We start from the raw sequence: 9381 nt of genomic DNA on the forward strand, positions 1-9381 counted from the left end.
CCCTGAAATCGATGCTATAAAATCCTATTTTTCTAGAAAAAAATCTGGGAGAAAGAATTATCGCATTCCACGAGACGGAGCCGCCGTCACCCCCTGTTCTTCACCGGGAGGCCAGATCTGGAGTCCGTTCGGGGCTCCGGAGAGGGGGGTCTTCAATCTTCGTCATCACCAACCCTTCTCCATCGCCAATTCCATGATGCTCCCCACCGGGAGTGAGTAATTACTTCGTAGGCTCACTGGTCGGTGAGGAGTTGGATGAGATTCATCATGTAATCTAGTTAGTTTTGTTAGGGCCTGATCCCTAGTGCCCACTATGTTCGGAGATTGATGTTGCTATGACTTTGCCATGCTTAATGCTTGTCACTTTGGGCCCGGGTGCCATGATTTTAGATCTGAACCATTTATGTTATCACAATTATATCCATGTTCTAGATCCAATCTTGCAAGTTATAGCCACCTACTACGTGTTATGATCCGGTAACCCCGAAGTGACAATAGTCGGGACCACTCCCGGAGATGACCGTAGTTTGAGGAGTTCATGTATTAACCGTGTGTTAATGCTTTGTTCCGGTTCTCTATTAAAAGGAGGCCTTAATATCCCTTAGTTTCCAATTGGACCCCGCTGCCATGGGAGGGTAGGACAAAAGATGTCATGCAAGTTCTTTCCATAAGCATGTATGACTATTTATGGAATACATGCCTACATTATATTTATGAACTAGAGCTAGCGTCGTATCGCCCTAGGTTATGACATGATGAATATCATCCAACAAATTACCGATCCAATGCCTACGAATTTATCTTATATTGTTCTTGCTAAGTTACTACTACTATCGTTACTGTTTCACTTGCTACAAAATTACTGGTATCACTGTTACCGTTACTATTGCTGCTGCTACTATTATCAAAACTATCATATTACTTTGCTATTGATTACTTGTTGTAGATAATTAATCTCTAGGTGTGGTTGAATTGACAACTCAGCTGCTAATACTTGCAAATATTCTTTGGCTCCCCTTGTGTCGAATCTATAAATTTGGGTTGAATACTCTACCCTCGAAAACTGTTGCAATCCCATATACTTGTGAGTTATCAAGACCTTCTTCTGGCGCCGTTGTCGGGGAGCATAGCTATATTTGTTGAGTCACTTGGGATTATTATCAATTTATCACTGTGAAGAATCTGAAGGATGCTAATACTAAGATTTATCCCTCTAAGACGAGGGGAGGTAAGGAACTGCCATCTATCTCTGCTTTAGATTCACCTTCTGTTATAAGTAAACTTGCAACACCACCACATGCTATTAATCATGATATGTCGCAAGTTGTTGATGATGCTACTTCTGCTATGAATGATACTTATGATGATGCTAGTACCTTGCTTGATGCTGATGATGTGCCACTAGGTGACTTTCTTGATGAACAAATTGCTAGAGTAAGACAACATGATGTTGTTGAAACCGATGATGAGCTTGAAACTGAGAATCTTGAAACACCTACAAGAATTAGCCCTCCTAGATATGAATCTTGATACTGGAAGGCTATATTATGAATGAGGAGACAACTATGGATATTCTTGCTTGTAAGGATAGAGATGATCTAGAGAAATTATTATGCAAGTGTAAAGAAAAATCTTTGAATGCTAGAATGCAATATGATCCTAAGTTTGCTACCTCACATATCTTTATTGATGATAAGGATTATGAATTCTCTGTCGGCCCAGATTTAATTACGTTGGTTGAATCTGATCCTTTCCATGGTTATGAAACTGAAACTGTTATAGCACATCTTACTAAGTTGAATGACATAGCCACCCTTTTTACCCATGATGAGAAAACTCGCTATTACTACATTCTCAAATTATTTCCGTTCTCATTAAAGGGTGATGCTAAAGCTTGGTACCATACTCTTGCTCCTGGTTGTGTGCGTAGTCCCCAGGATATGATTTATTACTTCACTGAAAAATATTTCCCTGCTCATAAGAAACAAGCTGTCTTACAGGAAATATTTAACTTTGTGGAAATTGAAGAAGAGAGTCTCCCACAAGCTTGGGGGAGGCTTTTCCAATTACTTAATGCTTTGCCCGATCATCCTCTTAAGAAAAATGAAATACTTGATATCTTCTATAATGGACTAGCCGATGCTTCTAGGGATTTCCTAGATAGTTGTGTTGGTTGTGTTTTCAGGGAATGAACTATTCGGCAAGCTGAAGAGTTATTGAATAACATATTGAAAAATTATGATGATTGGACTCTTCCTGAACCACCGCCTAAGCCCACTTCGAAGAAGAGGGGTACATTATATCTCAGTCCTGAAGATATGCAAGAGGCAAAGAAATCTATGAAGGAAAAAGGTATTAAAGCTGAGGATGTCAAAAATTTACCTCCTATTGAAGAAATACATGGGCTTGAAACACCACCACCACCTAAGGTGGTAGAGGTAAATTCTCTAATGAAATTCAATGATAATGATAATCCTCACAATATGCACCCTAGCCAATGCCTTTATGAGTTTGAAAACTACATTAGAAAACAAGATCACTTCAATGAAATGTTATGAAATAATTGAAATACAATTCTGATATGATTGCTCGCTTGAGTGACTTGTTATTTATAATCTCAAATGACGTTAGAGGTGTGGGAAATCATGCTTCTATGGTTCAAACTCAGTTACAACAAGTTGCTAAATCTCAAAGAGAGTTGCTCAATGAAATGAACAATAATATAAGTGACTTTGCTGTTAGAGTAGCAACTAGAGGAGGTAAAATGACTCAGGAACCACTTTATCCTGAGGGACACCCAAAAATAATTGAACAAGACTCTCAAAGAGTTAACACTGATGCACATAGTCCTTCTATAAAGAAAAATAAGAAGAAAAATGATAGGACTTTGCATGCCTCTAGTGAACCTGAAGTAGAAAACCTCATGATAACGATAATGAAATTTTTATCTCTAATGCTGAAACTCAGTCTGGTAATGAACACTAACCTTCTGATAATGAAAAAGATAATGACAAGGTTCATGAAAATACTTAAACAAATAATAAAGAACCAGATAATGATGTTGAGATAGAACCTGCAGTTGATCTTGATAACCCACAAACCAAGAATACACGATATGATAAAAGAGACTTTATTGCTAGAAAACACGTAAAGAAAGGGAACAGTGGGTTCAAAAACCTATGCCTTTTCCACCTAAGTCAACTAAAAAGAAAGATGATGAAGAATTTGAATGCTTTGTTGAAATGCTGAGCCCAGTCTTTTTGCGTACTCGCTTGACTGATATGTTGAAAGTGCCTCCTTATGCAAAATACATGAAAGACATCATCACCAATAAGAGAAAAAAAATCCGAAAGCTGAAATCTCCACTATGCTTGCTAATTATACTTTTAAAGATGGAGTACCTAAAAAACTTGGAGATCCGGGAATACCAACTATACCTTGCTCCATCAAAAGAAACTATGTGAAAACTGCTTTATGTGATTTAGGAGCTGGTGTTAGTGTTTTTTTTACCGTGAACAGTAGGAAAGGCTCCTACTGTGTTAATATATTAAGATAGTAATCAAAATGTACAATGGGTATTTACATGGGGGGAGTCAGGGTACAACTTGCCACTTTGTGACAAGTGTGCTAAGAAAACAGAGAGCAACAACTATAGGGAGTGTACAAAGTTCAGCACAAAGAGCCTATGCTCCTCCTTGACTCTATGTTGAAGAAGCCCGAAATCTTTCTTGAATCTGTCCAACCAGGAATTGAAGGATGGTGTTATTGCTCTAAAGTGTTTGTTATTCCTCTCCTTCCAAATGCTCCAGGCTGCCACAATGAATTTCTCTAAGAACATGGGAGTGGGATGATTGTTTTTTTGAGCGTCAACAGCTTGCAGTCGGGCATGGAAAGGTTCCCAGTTAATCCCAAGCTTAATCCAGCAAAGCTTACTGAAAGAGCTAGTGTTAGTGTTATGCCTTTATATTTATATAAGAGACTTGATTTGAATAAACTCACACCTACTAAAATATCTTGGCAAATGTCTGACAAATCAACTACCATACCTATCAGTATTTGTGAGGATGTGCCCGTTGTTGTTGCTAACGTTACTATTTTGACTGACTTTGTTATACTTGAGATGCCCGATGACGACAACCTGTCGATTATCCTTGGTAGACCCTTCTTGAATACTACAGGGGTTGTTATTGATTGCAATAAAAGCAAGTTCACTTTTTCATATCAATGGTAATGAGCATACAGTGCACTTTCCGAAGAAACAATTCCAAGTGAATGGTATTAATGTTATTGAAAAATCTCTGACAATCATTATTGGAACTTTTCAACTACCTCTACGTACTGTTAAAAACTAATATGAAATGCTTATTGTTGGGGACATTCATATCCCCGTTGAGGTAACTTAGTGATTTATGAAAGTTCTTCGGTTTCACGCTAATCGAAAGTGGTTGTTAATAAGACTTGATCAGCCTTATTAATGGATCATTTTTAGAGGTCTGAAATCGATGAATTTAGTAAGCACTAGCTTCTGTCCCTACCTTTTGTTTTCTATTTTTATTAGTTCAATAAAATAAAATGCCATGCTTTGTGTGTTTTCTGAATTTCCCGTGCAATAAAAAATGACCCAAAAATAAAAGTTCTTAGAATGCTCTGAAAATTTAATACGATTTTTTCTGAATATTTAAGAATTTCTGGTGCAAATAACATCAGAGGGAGGTGCACCAGGTGGGCACAACCCACCTGGGCACGCCAGGACCCCCAAGCGCGCCTTGGTGGGTTGTGGTCCCCACGTGGGCCCCCTCACTTAACTCTTCATCCCACATCACCACCTACCTCCAGAAAAAAAATCACCATTGCTCTCTCTCTCTCTTGTGTTCTTGCTCTGAAATCCGTGGGATTTGATCTCTTTGCTCGAAGCTCCGTTTCCGAAACTGTTTAGGGGGATTGTTGCTTGGTATGTGACTCCTCTATTTGTCCAATTAGTTTTTGCTTTAGTGGTTTATATTTTGAATAGTTAGCTACTCTTGGTGTTGCTGTAGATGAGCTTGCATGTTGAATTCTTTGAGTTCTAAGTAGTATGAATGCTTGCTATGGTCTCTATGTGTCCCTATGAGTAGTTTCTATCAATCTTGTAAAGTTTCGTTGATAAATTTTTGTCACCCAAAAACTTTCAGAAAATTGTACGCGAACATGATGAACCTCTTTAGAAGGAGGTCTTCGAAGAGGAGATTCTCGGAGGCATCTTCCAGTGACAGTTCCGTTCGTCGGTCTTATGTTGAACCAAGTGAAAGTTCCGTATGAGATGCCGCCACCAAAACATGCCTATGGCCATGCGATGATTATATGGTGCGTGTGGGCATTAAGGAGGAATTTGAGCAATATGTTCACAATGCCAGTCTCGGTCCCTACATTTCAAATAAGTGCAATCAACACCACACTCTCACTGAATCATTTGTCAAAGGATTTAAATTCCATCCCCGTGAGTCTAGGGTGTCCTTTAAACTATATGAAAATTCATTTACCATATCACTAGAGAGATTTACTCACCACTGCAAAATCCCATTCTAGGGTTCGCTTGACGAACCACCAAGGTCTGAGTTCCAAGCATATTTTACTAGCCTTTGCTATGGTGAGACGAGGGGAGTGACGCAAGGTAGAATAAAGAACATTCATTTTCCTGCAATTTAGTACTTTGCTTTATTTAATGGAAAATGTATCGTAGGCAAAAAAGACGGTAGTACACTTTGTGCTCCAGACTTGAGCCTCATATGCACTGCTCTCACGGTGACAGAAGTTATAATCTTGGAGCGATTGTTGCTTGTAGGTTGCAACATAATGCTAATAGTGGCTATTTCTATGGTGGAATTTATGCCACACGTTTAGCAAGAGAGCTGGGTGTTTCACCTTTGCCCTTTGACCCTATCCTACTCACGCAGTATTTAGACTTTGATGCTACGAAATGTCATAAGATCCTTAAATGAGATATCCATAATTTCACCTATAAATTGTTGTTTAACTAAGAATCTGTGGTATACACATATTTGCCTACGCCTGCTCTCTTTGATTATCACGGCAAGGGAAGGTATTTTGTTCTTAAGAGCGAGGCCCGAGCTCATAACGTGGCAGTTGTGGCCGCACGGCGAGCTGAGGCATCCGCACTGAGAGCCTCCATGAGCTATCACTCCGACCATTATGCATGCTACTGACTGATTACCAGGTTAGGCCAAAAGCCTAAGCTTGGGGGAGTACGTATTTACACCGACATTACACTCATGTTTACACATTTCATTCCAGTTATCGGTGTCCAAACTTTTTCATTGTATTATCCATGTTAAATTTATTTTCTCGCTTTCTTCTTGTGTTGTTGAAAAACTTTGAGAAAATACAAAAAATATTTCTTGCTTCTTTCTAATTTTTCTTTCTAGAATAGTTAGTTGTAGCACTAAAAAGAAAACCCAAAAAGATTTTCTTGTTCTTCTTTTGCTTGTTGGGAGCTTTCCCGTGTAAATAGTTTTCTCGTTTTTTGCTTTTCCCTTTTATTTGCCTGTTCTAGAAAACCAAAAACTCCAAAAATATTTCAGCGTGTTTTTCTGAATTTCTTTTCTTTTTATTCGAGTCATACCGAGGAGAAGACCACGATGAAAATGTTGAGTGGCTCCCATATGCATAATTGTTGATCTAACAAAGAGCCCATATTACCTTGTCTTCTCCTGTTGAATAATATGTTTGCAGATTCCAGCTTAGTCCATGACACTCTTGCACTATTATTATTTTCACATCGTTCGGTCATGCAAGTGAAAGGCAATAATGACGATATTTGATGAATTGGTCGTGGCAGAGAGAAACGGGTATGAACTCAACTTGTTCTGTTTTTGTAAATATGTTTAACCTAGTATCCATGATTCAGCTCATTATGATTAAACATATTTGCAATGACAATTAGAGATTATAGTTTCTCATGCCATGCATAAGTATCTAGGAGTGGATAATGATTTATCTTGGATATCAACATTGCATTAAAACGATTGTGATGTAGTATGATGATATGGTATCCTCCTCTGAATGTTCGAGTGGCTTGACTTGGCACATGTTCATGCATGTAGTTGAATCAAAACCAACATAGCCTCTATGATATTTATGTTCATGGTGTTCATATCCTACTCATGCTAGTGTCCAATGTTACTTATGCATAATGCATGTTCATGACCATTGTTGCTCTCTAGCTAGCCGCTTCTCAACCTATTTGCCAGTCTTCGCGTGTACTAAGTGGGAATTCTGCTTGTACGTACATCAAAAACCTTGAACCAAAGTTATTCCAGATGAGTCCACCATACCTACCTATATACGGTACTACCCTGCCTCCTGAGTAAATTTGCATGTGCCATCTCTAAAAAACTTCAAATAAACATCCTTTTTGTGTGCCTGGATCGTTTACGGAACGACAGGAGGTAGTCGGTATCTTCCATGCTAAGCGGGTTATTGTAGCGACCAGACCTCAAATGGCCTGTGCTGCTGTGCACCAGTGTCATCCCTGGATCAGTAATGCTGACACGCACAGTACAAATGGAGGATTTATAACAGAGTAGCAATCACACACTTATTACATCGAATATCTCCAAAGAGATTAAGTATGATAAACATGGCTTAAGGCCATCTAATAACGATAACAACGGAAGACTTGGAAGATAAGTGAGTCCATCAACTCCAGCGGCATCACTGAGTATAAGACCACGACCTAAGGCACCTTACTCGTCGTCTGAAAAGTCTGCAACATGAAACGTTGCAGCCCGAAAACGGGTCAGCACATAGAATATGCTGGCAAAGCAACACATAGAGAGCAATGAACAATAATAAGGCTATACTATATGCATATATGGCTGGTGGAAAGGCTCTATGGTTACAGTTTTTGCGAAAAGCCAATTTTATCCTACTGCAAAGGAATAAATTTTATTTAACTATCATGGTGGTTGAAACATTGAGAAGGTACCTCCAACTCAATCCCAATTAAGTAACATCATTAACCCAACAAAATTAATTATAAGTATCACGGTGATGAGATTCAAATGATAATCCAGGTACTAGATACTCAAGTTGTCCATAACCGGGGAAACGGCTATTCATGATCAGTTTGTACACTCATCAGAGGTTTGTGCACTTTTCCCCACAAGACTCGATCGCCTCCGCTTGATTCTCGCACTGCCTGATGTTTGAGAAACGGATGACCGAGACACAGTCTTTCAGAAACAGTCACTCTCTACTCTGGATGGACCGGTACACGTACTTTCCCCTACATCTGCTTGTCCACCTCTTCAAGAGATCATGTAACCTACTCAGCTATGCTAGAGCCCATAATAGCTTGTGGCTGCACACGGAAGTTTCTAGCATGAATAATCTTATGATCCCTTTGAGCCTGGGTGGCGGACCTTATACATACAGACAACACTGGATTCTCCAGGTGCCTCAATCCACCCAGATGTGAGTTTTTAGTTGCCACCTTAAGTTAAACCATTATTAACAATCTCACATCTGTCATGAATGTCTCTCAAACCCAAACCACGTCTACGAGCATAGCATGGCATTGATAAAAGCAACGTAGAAGTAACTCCCAAGGGTTTGATAGATAAAACAGGTAATAGATACTACCTCAACTACTTCCCAATACCCACAGTTTAATTAGATCCTAATCATGCAATGTGTTTGAGGAAATAGATCTAATGCAATAAAACTGGGTATGAACGGGGTATGATCAAAGTGTTACTTGCCTTGCTGATGATCCGCAAAACCTAGCGAGTCGAAGTAACAAGCGGCACACTCCGGGTACTCTATCGCAAACAAACAAGCATACAATCAGTACTCAACTAATGCACAGGTAAAACTCGAAAGAAAGATCCAACCAGAAAGTTCAACTTAAGAACTCCGGTTTGCAAAAAGAATCAACTCGAAAGAAACAACGAAAGTCAAACGGCGAAACAAAGAAACTTCGTTTGCTAATCTGGATCTAGGTCAAATTTTACTGTAGCAAAAACTTGTTTGAGTAGGTTAAACGGAAAGAGAATTTCGAGACGAAACTCTAGGCGCTTGAATCGCCTGATTCCGATAAACGAGCGAGAAGTTAAACAGATTTGAAGATTCGACCAGAAATCGAATATGAGAAAATAATGAGAAATCCGACGAAAAAGAAAAACGGACGAACGGTTAAATAACAGACGTTCGTTAACAGAGAAAAACCGACGAACGCGTTTGTTAAAACGAACGGTTCGGTGAACGCTCGTGAAATAAGAAAACCAAAAAAAAACGATCTAGGGTTTTTTTTAAACAAAAGGTTTTTTTTCACAGAAAACCGGTCAACACGAGATGGCCGGCGGCACACCTCGTCGGGCTACT

The sequence above is a fragment of the Triticum aestivum genome, chromosome 3D, assembly GCF_018294505.1.
Source record: "Triticum aestivum cultivar Chinese Spring chromosome 3D, IWGSC CS RefSeq v2.1, whole genome shotgun sequence".
NCBI classification, from domain to species: Eukaryota; Viridiplantae; Streptophyta; class Magnoliopsida; order Poales; family Poaceae; genus Triticum; species Triticum aestivum.